This window comes from Nomascus leucogenys, chromosome 3 (assembly GCF_006542625.1).
Source record: "Nomascus leucogenys isolate Asia chromosome 3, Asia_NLE_v1, whole genome shotgun sequence".
Lineage (NCBI taxonomy): Eukaryota > Metazoa > Chordata > Mammalia > Primates > Hylobatidae > Nomascus > Nomascus leucogenys.
The window spans coordinates 112,370,727-112,381,504 of NC_044383.1; the positions used below are offsets into that span (position 1 = coordinate 112,370,727).

General features: G+C 35.3%; 1 long non-coding RNA gene across 1 annotated transcript; it reads left to right on the forward strand.

The window, feature by feature from the left end:
- Window positions 1-1,812: 1,812 nt before the first annotated feature.
- On the forward strand, window positions 1,813-9,385 carry LOC115834456. The gene is made up of 3 exons (XR_004029353.1): window positions 1,813-2,034; window positions 3,527-3,727; window positions 9,085-9,385. It is a non-coding gene; the product is annotated as an uncharacterized LOC115834456 (long non-coding RNA).
- The last annotated feature ends 1,393 nt before the right edge of the window (window positions 9,386-10,778 follow it).

The window sequence follows — 10,778 nt, forward strand, 5'->3', positions numbered from 1 at the left end:
TGTGATGGTTATCCAAGTTGAGCAGAATACTGTTGAGATATTAAGATTGATTTGAACACTTGAAGTGAACTTCCCATCCATGAAACTGCATGAATAAGGATTTTCCTCTCTTCCTTAGGAAAAAAATAAATCTTTGTTCCTCTGATAATCCTATTGCCCTTGTATTTTGCCTAATTTCTTCAAGCAATATGCACTCAACAAAAAATCAAATATAATTCAAGGGTGTTGTAGTCGAAAACAATATTAGAAGAAGGAGGTTGATGACTGGTCTCCTTCTCTGCAGTGTTCAGTGCACTTCTGAGAGTTGTGCTTTGCCATGCATACCATCAAAGGAGGGAGGGAGATGCAGATAAACTAGAGGTTGTCCTCAGGGGAGCCTTTAGGAGGGATTGTGGGAACCCGAAGGGAACCCATGTGAGGAGTAGTTGAGAAGATGGGGAAGAGTATGCTTGGAGAAGAGGAGACTTTGGGGCCGAGGGTGGTAGTTTGAGAGAGGGCAGGAACATAGCTGTCATCAGAGCTATCCAGTTGTCACGTGGAAGAAAGAATAAATGACTCCAAAGGATTAAAGTTGACTCAATGGGTAGAAACCTCAAAAAGATATATTTGGGTTCTGGTTTTCTTTTTCTTTCTCTTTCTTATTTAAAGAAGAGCCATCTAAATCTTAAATTTTCTGTTAGGGAGAATAGTCTGGACCTCTATGCAACTAAGCATAAAGTGGATGACCACTTGGTGGGGATATTGCAGAAGGGATTGACACATTGACAGGGTGATTGGACCAGATGATCTTTAAGATTTCCCTCTATCCTGAGATTCTACAGTGTTTAAAAATTGTCATGACAGGAGATTCCTGCACATTTTAAAAATTAAAATAATAATATTATATGTGTTTTAGAAAGCCTGGGGAATGGATTTAATTCTGCCTATTATAGTGATAATAATGAAATAATATGTGGATATCATCTGTTTATGGATTACTCATATACACAAATTAGACATCTTTATTGGTCAACAAGTGCCACTACACATTGTTGGAATACATGTGGCTGCTTTTTTCGTAAATTAATCATTGGGGTCAATTAAGATGAGAACATAACAAATGTCAGCTCATAACAAATGTCATCTCATTCTAGGCCCCAATTTATAGATGAAAATAATATGTATTCATTTTCTTTCTTCTCTCTTTCAAAATTAGTAGAGAAAAGGTATAAATATTCCTCATGTCATCACTTAGAGATAAGAATATGCTAAATCTGGAAAATTATGTTAGGAGGACCTATAATGGAATAATTCTGCCTCATTTTTTCACATGAGATAAACTTCACTTTTATTAATATTCCCCCCCCAGAGTCTTCTCTAAACCTCTCAATTTGAGTTCTTCCCATTTTCTCCCATGTCCTTGGGCCACTTACTGTGTTTTAACTGGAGCATGGTTATATGTAAATATGTCTGTTTTCCCCAGTGGATGGATGACGAAAAGGAATCTTCCTTGCACATTTTTATAATCCCCACAGTACCTACTGCCTTTCCTGCATGGGGTGATTCTCAATAGATGTTTGTGGTTTGAAATCATTTCAAATCACAAATAAGCACCTTCACTTATGCACTACATGTTTGGTCCAGCAGTTAATATGATAGTGCTCATTAAATATCCCACGTGATATTGTGATGAACTTGCTTTGGAAGTTATTGATCATGACCATTATGTGAGAAGAAGAAACACCTGATTACTCTGAACACGTAGGAGTATGGCAGAAAATAAAATGCACCTAAAAGGATTTTTGTTTTCTGATTTTTTTGTTTGCACAGCTTGCAAGTGCAGACAGCTTTTTCTTGTTGTCTAGAGCCATTGCTTCCAGAGCTTATGAAGAGCTATAAAAGAGGCCAGGACACCTGGGTCTAGTCTCAGCTCTACCACCAACTAGCAATGTGGCCAAGCACCAAGGCTTTCTGGTCTTAGCTTTCTCATCTATAAAATGAAGAAGCCAAAGTTAACTGGATTTCTAGCCCCTACCAACTCTAACATCTCTAGCAGTAAGTTGAGAGATTTTTCTCTCTCTGACATTGTCCCTTTTCTTTCTACCTCTCACAATTTGTGCAACTTGAGATAAATTACTTCACCTCTGTGTGGCTCAGCTTTCCCATGTATACAATGTGAGATACCTATTTTTTAGTGTTGTGATTAGGATTAAATGAGTTAGTGCATGTGAAGTGTTGGAACAGTGTCTGATGTGGAATACTCACTAATGTTAACTTTTTATTTTACTACTTTGCTGAAAATATGTTAGTTTATTTCCAGTTGTTAAAATTACAAACCAACTCCTGACATGGTGCCTGACTTGGGAACTTTACCCAGTATGGGTTTTCAATCTATTTTATATAATTCCTCTTTGTTTTTAAATTTTTAGTTGTTGATACAGTGTCTCCCACTGTTGCCCAGGCTAGAGTGCAGTGATGCAATTGTAGCTCACTGCAGCCTTGATGTCCCAGCCTCAGGTGATCCTCCTGCTTCAGCCTTGTAAGCAGCTGGGATGACAGGCATGTGCTACCGTGACTGGATTTTTAAAAAAATTTTTTTTGTAGAATGAGGTATTACTATGTTGCCCAGGCTACATTCCTCTTTAAAGTAGCATTATATAAAATTGTATTTCCATCTGTTCTCAGAATATCTCTGATGATTCACACACTGTAGTCTGTAATTTTCTATCGTATCCCCTGCCCTCTGTTGCTCAGTGTGTTTGTTTTTACACAACTAATCTTTGGCTTCTGGCTCACTGTCCTGTGTTGAGGGACCATGTAGAGACTTCGGTGTTTGCCATTTCCATGCTCATAGAACTCATCAGTACAATAGATGGAGACACCTGGTGCATAGAGATGGAGGACTCAGCATGAGAATGTCCCATTTTCCATAGCCCTCATTTTTGCTTGGAGCATGATGAATGTTACACTGACATAGTTAAGAGGTCCATCAGTTCAGTTCAGTATATTATAAGTAAAATTAAATATATTGAGCATTTGATCTGTGATAAGCTCTGTTCTAGTTTTGTGTATATGAGAAAATATATCCAACTGGAGGTAGAAGAGAGAAAGATATGAAGAGAACAACAGCGGGGTCTTTGGTCTCAAGGGGTCTGCACTGTTGCTCGATGTGGTGCTCTAGATATCAGGGAGAAGTATGCCTTGGAAGATAATAATTGACACCTACATAGAAATTCAATGGATACAAAATCCTTTTATATATGTAATATCCTTTAATCCTTCATCACTATTATTTGATTTAATCCAAAGTTTAACTAAGTTTCGCAGAGGTTAAATAATGTGCCAGCTGGCTGCCCAGCCAGAATGTGAAGTCAGAAGGGTCTTCTGACTGTAGGGTGTGTGCTCCAATGTGCTTAGAGAAGAAGGATATGATAATGGATAAAATGCAGAGGTTCCTTGTATGTTTCACTGGTTTTATTGTTAGTCTGTAGTACACTTCTGATTCTCCAAAGTGGTACACAATTTTCCAACTTTGAATTTTTGACAGGTCATGATTTAAAGCTTCAAGCATATGATTATGAGATGGTGGTTCTCAACATTTACCACAACCTCCCAGCAAACCACACAGCAGTCAACTCTCAAGATTTCTTCCAGGAGGGTAGAGGGATTTTTCTCTTCACATGCCATCCAACTCCATGGGAAAACATTAGCAGTGACAAATGACTCTGGATGAACGCTTGAATCCGAGGTAAATATGAGCCTTTGCTCCTCCACATAAGAAAGGCACCATCAGAGTATTCTCTATGAATACATTCGAAAGACATCATCAGAACAATTTTGGTTATTATCTATTAGCCTTCAGGAGAATTTCTATAATTACGAAGCAAGCAGCGGGATGTGTTATTGCTTGGAGCCAAGTCTACTTATGTTGATATTTATAGATATTTACATTTATTCTCTTTGGCAGACATAGACAAACACATTCTGAAAACTACTTTGTCTGTGGAAAAACGAAGCAGAATATACTTTAAAAAAATCTACCACAGAAAGGATAATAATAGCTTTCATGTCTGAAGACAACAGACACGCATGAAATATAAGAATTATTTTATCCTAGACAAGAGAATTGGTGTTATAGCAAATTTTGACCCTGTCACAGTCTGGATAACTCTTAGGTTTAAAACTTCCACCCCCATAGACCTCAGTCCACAGAGGAGATAACTGATCTGGGGCTTAACAGTATTGGCAGGGTGGTGCATTATGGGATTTAGCTATAGAGTGTTTGCTCCCCAGAGAGAGAACTGCAGGAATTTTAAGAACTTTCATCAATTCCCCTGTGTAGAACAGTATGTCTAAGTATATTTCAAGTAAATCCTCAACTCAACACACAAAGCTGCAGTTACACCACGCCTTTAAAAGGAAATTAGAGCACAGAAACGAGGCCAGACTGCCCCTCCTGGAGAGAAATCCCATGTTCATCTCTTCAACTGCTGTCAGTCCTTAAGTATGTTCACCTCCTGTCCCACCCACCCCACTACCACATCAGTTTCAGGCTCTTGATTTTTTCTTCCAGGCCTCAAAAAGCATGTAGCAATTTATATTATTTTTTTAGACATTGTTTTTCTAGCAAATTAATTCAGATTGCAAAGCTTTTTGTGATGAATTTTAAAACATTGTTTATCATTTCTTTTTTTTTAAGAAAGTCCTCAAAAATGGCCTTTGAAGGGTAGATTTGCTCTGATGAGTATGATATAAAACCTCAGCCTTTGAATAAATACAATATACCTTGCTGGCATAGTAACTAGATTACTTGGATGAGGATGCATACTAATTAGGGCAACTTAATGGCATAATGACTAGGGTCATTTATTCATGGTTGGTTGTTCTTCAAATGTAATTTGGGAGAGAGTGCCAATACATACCCATTCTACCTGCTTCAATAGAGAGAGTGGAATTCCACAGGTTTATGAGGACAAATAGGACAACATAGGTAATTTCACAAATTTGCAGTTAGCAGTTTTCTGTTTGATACCCACAGTTTTTAATAGTTTTAGCTCCAAACACATTAGAGTTAAACCTCATTGCCTGTAGAGTTTAAAGATAGCATTATCATTTATATGTGTATGAGGTGGCAACAACTTTGAAGACAAACATAAGTCACAGGTGGCACAGGTTCAACGACCTGTCACTCTGTGGACTCACTTCTGAATTGTTCAGTTGCTTTTGCTCTTAGTCACCTGCATCTAGTAGATGCATTTTGAAATATCCCAAGAAAGTGAAAATGACCCAACATTATTCAAGCTGCGCTTTGGTGTTTCTCCTGTTGACCTTTGCCTGTTACTTGACTTTGGTCGAGTAAAGAGCAATGATGCGGGTATCGTATCATTTCATATTCTGGCCTAGTCCTGTATCTATCTCAATGTATAACTTTCATGCAGTCATACTGTCTAATGAGTGCTGGTGAGAACTATATATCATAGGTTTGAAATAAGATCTATTTTTATTTTTGAAGAGTGATGACCAATATGCCATTCTGTCTATTTGACTGAAACTGATTGCAGTAGTAGATTATATTCTCTCCAAGACAGTAATGACACCATGACTGTTTTTAATGACTTCCAACATAGGGAGAAAAACTTAGAACTCAGAACTCAGGGTGGGTGTGGCAGAAAAATTATCGTATAAAATCCATATGTTTTAGAGTTGGTTGTACTGCAGTAGAAGAGCTCAGGTATGTTTTGGGTTAGTATAGCCCCTCAAACAATTTCTTTCAAATGTTTTCTTTCAACCAAATCTGAAACACATTTTGCCAAAACTTTTTTTCCCTTAATTTTTAAAGGCATGTGTATTTAAAGAGACATTTAATCCATATGTTTTGGCTCATTTACACTTAACTCATCAAGATATTGTTTTTAAGAGTTATTTGAGCTCCACGAAACCCATTTTATAAGTCTTTTCTTCCGCAGTACAAGGAAGTTGTGTTTTGCTGGAAACAGAAATTGAACCCACAAAATAATTAAGTTCGGATGAAAATTGAGAACGTACAAGGTTTTTGAAAGCCACCAAACTTAGCTTAGAAAACATGTTATTCTCTTGCAGTTTTTTAGTTACTTCTAGATACCAATATGCTTTAGCCAAGATGCTAAATTAGAACATCTGTTAATCTTTATTTTGCAGTTAAGTGTCTAAATGCTTATTTCCCAAAATACCATCTTTAGGGTAATGGATAAAAGCAAGGTTAAAAAAATAAGAAGCATATACAAAAAAGTGAGCTCTAAATTTCTTTTGAGGTTGATGCAGAGTTATGATCTTGAACCTTCAGTGTGCCTTTTCTCTCTCTGCCAGTCTTTTCATGGAATTATGCCTGCTATGCCCATAAAAGTTCCTTCTGCTGTGTTTCATGAAGGTAGCTAGCTACTGCTACACAGGATCTCACTGTGTCTGCATCCTCAGCACCTTCAGAGCCCTCAGATATTTCCTGCTGGGTAGAAGGATGGATCTAGGGAATTTATTAGACAATATAGTGGGATTTCCCTTCTGTCTTGTATTTCTCAGGAAGATTGGTATCTGAGGATATTCCTGGAGAGAACTCAAGAAAATCAACATATGCTTTAGATAGGGCATATATAATGTCCCTGAAGAGTTGGGCGAGAGATAAAGCCCTTCAGATCAGCATTGACCTGAAGTTATATTCTCGTCATTTCGGAGAGAAGTTGAGCACCTCTGAAATAAATTTTGTCTATTGAACCTCAATATCTAATGAAAAGAATTACCCTTTCTCAATAAAAAAAAAATTACTACAACATTTTCCATAGGCCCCAGAATTCCTTGAGCAAACCTTCTGTAATGAGTTGAGTTGCTGATACTCCCCTTTTCTTCTCATATTTGGGTAGATACCTGAGTAAAAATCAATTTCAATTAGAGAAGGTAAGAGCAAAAAATTAATAAGATTTTTATAGTTCATAGTAAAATATAAAAATGTGTATTAGACAACAATTGGTAAACAAGTAACAAAATGGCAGTAGTAAGGCCTAATGTCTAAATAATAACATTAAATGTTAATGAACTAGATTAGTCACTTAAAAGACAGTATGGCTGAATGGATTAAACAATAAGACCCAATTATATGTTGCCTACAAGAAACTCACTTCACCTGAAAAGACATACATAGACTGAAAATGAAGGGATGGGAAAAGATATTTCATGCAAATATAAACCAAAAAGAACAGGAGTGGCTATACTTAAATCAGATAAAATAGAGTTTAAGTCAAAAACTGAAAAGAGAGACAAAGAAGATGATTATATAATGATAAAAGGTCAATTTAGCAAGAGGACATACCATAGTAAATACATACGCACCCAACACTGAAACACTTATATATGTAAGCAAATATTAATAGATCTAAAGAGAAAGATAGATTATAATACAATAGAAGTAGGATACTTCAGCACCCCACTTTTGGCAAGGATAGATCAGCCAGAAAATCAACAAACGAACATTGCTGTTTGACTGTATTGTAGATTAAATGGACTTAACATACCTTTAGAGAGCATTTCATCCAATTGGATGTGAACACACGTTTTTTTGATTACCACATGAAACGTTCTTCAGGACAGACCATATGTTAGACCACAAAACAAGTCTCACAAATTATAAAAAGGTCTAAATCATATCAAGTATATTTTCTGACCACAATGAAATAAAACAAGAAATCAATAGCTAGAGGAACTTCAGAAACCATACAAATACATGGAAATTAGGCAACATGCTCTTAAACAACCAGTGGATCAATTAAGAAATTAAGAAGGAAAATAAAAAATTTTGAGAATCAAATAAAGACAGAACACAACACACCTAAACCTATGAGATACAGAAAAAGCAGTACTAAGGGAATTTTATACCAGTAAATGCCTACATCCAAATAATAAAAAAATTTTAAATAATTAACCTAACAATTCACTTCCAGGTTACTAGAAAAGCAAGAACAAATCAAACCCCAAAATAGTAGAAGGAAAGAAATAAGAAAGATATGGGCAGAAATAAATGAAATTGAGACTAAATGAAAAATACAAAATATTAACAAAATTAAGCTGGTTTTGAAAAAATAAACAAATGGACAAACCTTTAGCTAGATCAACTAAGAAAAAAAGAGATAAGGCCCAAATAAATAAAACCAGAAATGAGAAAGGAACATTACGATGGTTAGCACAGAAATACAAAGGATCATTAGAGTTCATTATGAACAACTATATGCCAAAAAATTAGAAAACTTAGAAGAAATGGATATATTCTGAACACATACAACTCACCAAGATTGAACCATGAAAAAATAGAAAACCTAAACAAACCAATCATGAATAATGAGATTAAAGCAGTAGTCTAAAGTTGGTCATCAAAGAAAAACCAAGGACCTGAAGGATTCACTGCTGAATTCTACCAAACATTTGAAGAAGTATTAATACCAATTATACTAAAATTATTTAAAAATTAAAGAGGAAGGAATACTTCCAAATTCATTTTATATAGCCTGCATTAAGCTGATACCAAAACCAGACAAAGCCACACACACAAAGTAAAACTACAAGCCAGTATCCCTGATGAACACAGAAGCAAAAATCCCCCCCAAAATACTAGCAAACAGAATTCAACAACCCGTTAAAAAAACCATTCTCAATGATCAAGTGGGATTCACCTCATAGATGCAAAGATAGTTCAACATACACAAATCAATAATCACAATACATTATGTCAACGGAATCAAGGACAAAATTCATGTGATAATTTTTATAAATGCTGAAAAAGCATTTGATAAAATTCAACATCCCTTTATGATAAAAACCTTCAACAAATTGGGTATAGAAGGAACATATCTCAACACAATCAAGGCCATATATTACAAGCTCACAGTTAATATCATACTGAAAGAGTAAGTATCGAAAGCCTTTCTACAAAGGTCTGTAATAAGATAAGTATGCCCACTTTCACCATATGTATTCAACAGAGTACTGGGAATCCTAGCGAAAGCAATTAGGCAAGAGAAAGAAATAAAGGACATCCAAATTGGAAAGGAGGAAGTCAAATTATTATTATTATTTTTTTTGCAGAAGACTTGATCTTATATTTAGAAAAACCTGAAGACTCTGCCAAAAAACTTTTAGAACTGAAACACAATCTTAGTAAAATTACAAGATACAAATAACATAAAAACATCAGTAGTGTTTCTATATGCTAACAGATCTATCTGAAAAAGTAATCAAGAAAACAATTTTGTTTACAATAGCTACAAAAATATCAAAATATAAATTCAACCAAAGATGTGAAAAATCTCTGCCAGGAAACTATAAAACACTGATGAAAGAAGTTGAAGAGGACATGAAAAATGGAAAATATCCCATGCCATGGGTGATAAAAATTAATATTGTTAAAATGTCTATACTACCCTAAATGAACTACAATCAAAATACCAGTGACATTCTTCACAGAAATAGAAAAACAATCCTAGAATTCATATGGAATTACAAAAGACCTGGCAAAGCTAAGGCAATCGTGAGCAAAAAGAACAAAGCTGGAAACATCATACTACCTGATTTCAAATTACATGACAAAACTATAATAACCATAACAGCATAGTACTGGCATAAAAACAGAGACATAGACCAATGGAAGAGGATAGAGAGCCCAGAAGTAAGTGCATGTATTTACAGTCAACTCATATTTGACGAAGGCACCAAGAATATACACTGAGGAAAAAGGACAGTCTCTTTAATAAATGATGCTGGGAAAACAGGATATCCATACGTAGAAAAATGAAAAAAAAAAAAAGACCCCTACCTTTCACCGTGTACAAAAATTAACTCAAATTGGATTAAAGACTTAAATGTAAAATCTGAAACTATAAAACTAGTAGAAAACATTGGGGACACAGGACACTGGACTGAGCAAAGATTTTTTTGGATAAGACTTCAAAAGCACAGGCAACAAAAATAAAAACAGACACATGGTATTACATAAAGCTAAAAAGCTTCTGAACAGCAAAGGAAATAATTAACAAAGTGAAGAGACAACCTACAGAACAGGATAAAATATTTTCAAACTATCCATCTGAAAAGGAATTAATAACCAGAGTATGTAAGGAACTCAACTTATTAATAAAAAAGCAAGCAAGCAAGCAAGAAAAAAAATCTGATTTAAAAATGAGCAAAAGACCTTAATAGACATTTCTCAAAAGTAGACACACAAATGGCCACAAATGCTCAATATCACTAATCGTCAGGGAAATGCAAATCAAAACCACAATCAGATATTATCTGATTGGCTTTATCAAAAAAGAAAAAATAACAAATGCTGGCAATGATGCAGAGAAAGGAGAACACTGGTAAACTGTTGGTGAGAATGTCAAGTAGTACAGTCATTATGGAAAACAGTATGGAGGTTCCTCAAAAAAACAAAGATAGTACTACTGTGTGATTAATCAATTCCATTGCTGGGTATATGTCCAAAAGAGAGGAAATAAGTATGTCAAAGAGATATCTGCACTCTCATGTTTATTGCAGCAGTATTCGCAATAGCCAAGATATGGAATCAACCTAAGTGTCCATCAACAGATGAATGGATAAAGAAAATATAGTGTATATACACAATGGAATATCATTCAGCCATAAAAAAGTTAATGAAATCCTGTCATTTGCAGCAACATGGATAGGACTGGAGGTCATCATAAGTGAAATAAGCCAGGCACAGAAGGACAAATAAATGATGTTTTGAATCATAGGTAGGGGCAAAAAAAAGTAGGTCTCAT